We start from the raw sequence: 3,078 nt of genomic DNA, 5'->3' as shown, positions 1-3,078 counted from the left end.
GGGGGGGGAGGGGAGAGCCGGGGGGGGAGGGGGGAGGGGCGTGCAGTGTACCCGGGAGACCTAGCTTCCTGACCCCGGTGGTCTTTTTTTTTTTTAATTTTATTTTTAAATTTTAACGGAAGCAAAACGAAACTTGCTCAAAACGTTAGAAATGTTCCTTCATAAGCACGATCTTGAGCAGCTTCGAAGCGTGAACGCGTTTCCTGTTCCCTCAAATCCCTTTAGGAATTTTTTCAATCCTCAATTGTGAGCTAGTACAAATACACCAAACCCACTAATTTAACTTTAAGATGTGTGCATTCTGTTTTTCTCATTCAAGCGTCTTATTTTTGCTTTTGCTTTACATCTGTAGTATTCTGCTGATGGGAAAAGTTATACAAACAAGTTTTTAGAGATTGTCAGCAGCACAATGAGAACAATGGAAAGCAAATTCCCTGCTTAGCTTCCCATTCCCCACCCCTCCCCCGCCGTGAACTGAGGTTACGTTTCCTGTATGTACTTCCAGATGTGATGTGTTGGTACAGTGCTCTTACCATGTCAATAATGTACAGCTACCTCACTCCCTTTGACGACGGATTATTACACCAATACATACGTTGACTAATAATGTTCAATAATTCATTTAACAAGCCCCCTGTTGATGGACGTTCTGAATGTTTCCAGTTTTTCTTTTGCCAAAAATTGTTGCAGTGAGCATCACCGTACACATGGATTTGCAGGTGGCAGAAGAGGATGAATAATATGATCCCATCTTCATTTATAAAGAGCAATCACGTAAGCATATATATTTAGTGTTTGAGGCCCAAAAGTTTTACTAATACATGTGGTTGATCAAAGAAGTTTAGAGATGAGGGCTCTATTCAACACTGAGTGTTAATCTTGGAATTTTTTTCCCTCAGCATCATAGACAATAATTACATCTTATTATTCTTCTAGTTTGCTTTTATTTATCAGAGAAGCTGAGCAGCTTTTCTAAATTTCTGAATTTGTATGATTGTTTTACTCATTGCGTGTAAAACATGAAAACTTACGTATATATTATGAGAAAAGTAAAGTTCCTAGGATCACAACCCCCCGAAAGAAAGACTATTAACAGCTTGGTATATGTTTTACTCAATTATTTACATATTTAATAAGCAAGGCATATATATATCACACACAAATTGTAAAACAAAAATGAAACCGTACTAACACACTGCCCTGAGAGTTGTTTTTAAAAATAATGATATATCTTGCTTATCTTTCCATATTGATTCCTTTATTTATTTGGTTGCGCCGGCGGGCTCCTTAGTTGTGGCATGCGAACTGTTAGTTGCAGCATGCTTGTGGGACCTAGTTCCCTGACCAGGGATCGAACCTGGGCTCCCTGCATTGTCTTAACCACTGCACCACCAAGGAAGTCCCTCCATATTGATTCCTTATCATCAATAATATGGTGTATTATTCGTTATGGTTGGCCAGTTATTAACTGAAGGATATTTGGATGGTTTCAAATTTTTCACGATCATAAACAGTGTTGAGATTAACATCCTTGCATGCATATCTTTGTACACGTCTCTGATATTTCCCTGGGATACATTCCTAAAGCTGGAATTCTTGTATCGAAAGGTTTTCACCTGTTTAATGATTTTGATACATACTGTCAAACTGTCTTTCACACAGCTTGTACTAAGGTATCCATGAACATCCTCAACTTTCGTAATAATGGGCATCGACGTTCTTTTAAATCTTGGACATTCTAATGGGTGAAAATGCTATCTCATTTTAATTTGCATATTTTGGTTACTAGCGAGGTTAGACCTTATTCATATGTGCAGATTTCATTGCACATTTGTATATAAGGAACTACTCTTTCAAAAGATTGGCAGTCTTGGGCTTCCCTGGTGGCGCAGTGGTTGAGAATCTGCCTGCCAGTGGAGGGGACACGGGTTCGAGCCCCGGTCTGGGAAGATCCCACATGCCGCGGAACAACTGGGCCCGTGAGCCACAACTGCTGAGCCTGCGCGTCTGGAGCCTGTGTTCCGCAACAAGAGAGGCCACGACAGTGAGAGGCCCGCGCACCGCGATGAAGAGTGGCCCCCGCTCGCCGCAACTAGAGAAAGCCCTCGCACAGAAACGAAGACGCAACACAGCCTAAAATAAATAATTAATTTTTTTAAAACAAGATTTGCAGTCTTATAGAAAACAAATTTATGGTTACCAAAGGGGAAAGGAGGGGGAGGGATAAATTAGGAGTTTCGGATTAAAAGATACACATTACTATATATAAAAGAGATAAACAAAAAAGACCTGTGTAGCACAGGGAACTATATTCAGTATCTTGTAATAACCTACAATGGAAAAGAATCTGAAAAAGAATATCTATATCTATATCTTTATAGATACATATATATCTGATCACTTTGTTGTACATCTGAGACTAACACAATATTCTAAATCAACTATACTTCAACTGAATATATATATATATGTAAACATTTGGACAAGCTAAAAAAAGATTTGAAGTCTTAATTTTAATCAGTATTTCCAATTTCTGTGTAAAAAATGTACCAATTTCCACTCCCTCAGGCAGTGTATGAGGCTATCCATTTCTCCACACCCTCACCCATATTATTATGATGTATTATTTTATTATCGCTAATCTAAAAGCAAAGCAAATCGTTATTCTAATTATTTTAATTTGCTTATATTTGATTACAGTTGAGGCTGAATATTATGTTCATTGGTCATTTATAGTGGCAGCAAAAGGAAGGAGGGGCCGCGGACTGGATGACTGACTGGAAGGCAGAGGGTAAGGCTTTCAACTAATATGCAGACGAAAGGGTCCTAGAGACCCGGGGCAGTGGCCACAGCAGGGAAGAGGAGAGTTAAGCAGCTTTCCTCTCTCTTCCCCTTGTCTTCTCGCCCCTCAGGCTGCCCAGGCTCTGGTCCCTTTGCTCATTTTTATATTAAAAGTTTTTTGGGTTTTGTTGTTGTTGTTGTTGTTGTTGTTGTTTTGCGGTACGCGGGCCTCTCACTGTCGCGGCCTCTCCCGTTGCGGAGCACAGGCTCCGGACGCGCAGGCTCGGCGGCCGTGGC

This window comes from Physeter macrocephalus, chromosome 21, assembly GCF_002837175.3.
Source record: "Physeter macrocephalus isolate SW-GA chromosome 21, ASM283717v5, whole genome shotgun sequence".
Taxonomy (NCBI): domain Eukaryota; kingdom Metazoa; phylum Chordata; class Mammalia; order Artiodactyla; family Physeteridae; genus Physeter; species Physeter macrocephalus.
The sequence above is the reverse complement of the archived record's forward strand: the minus strand, read 5'-3'. Positions refer to the sequence as shown.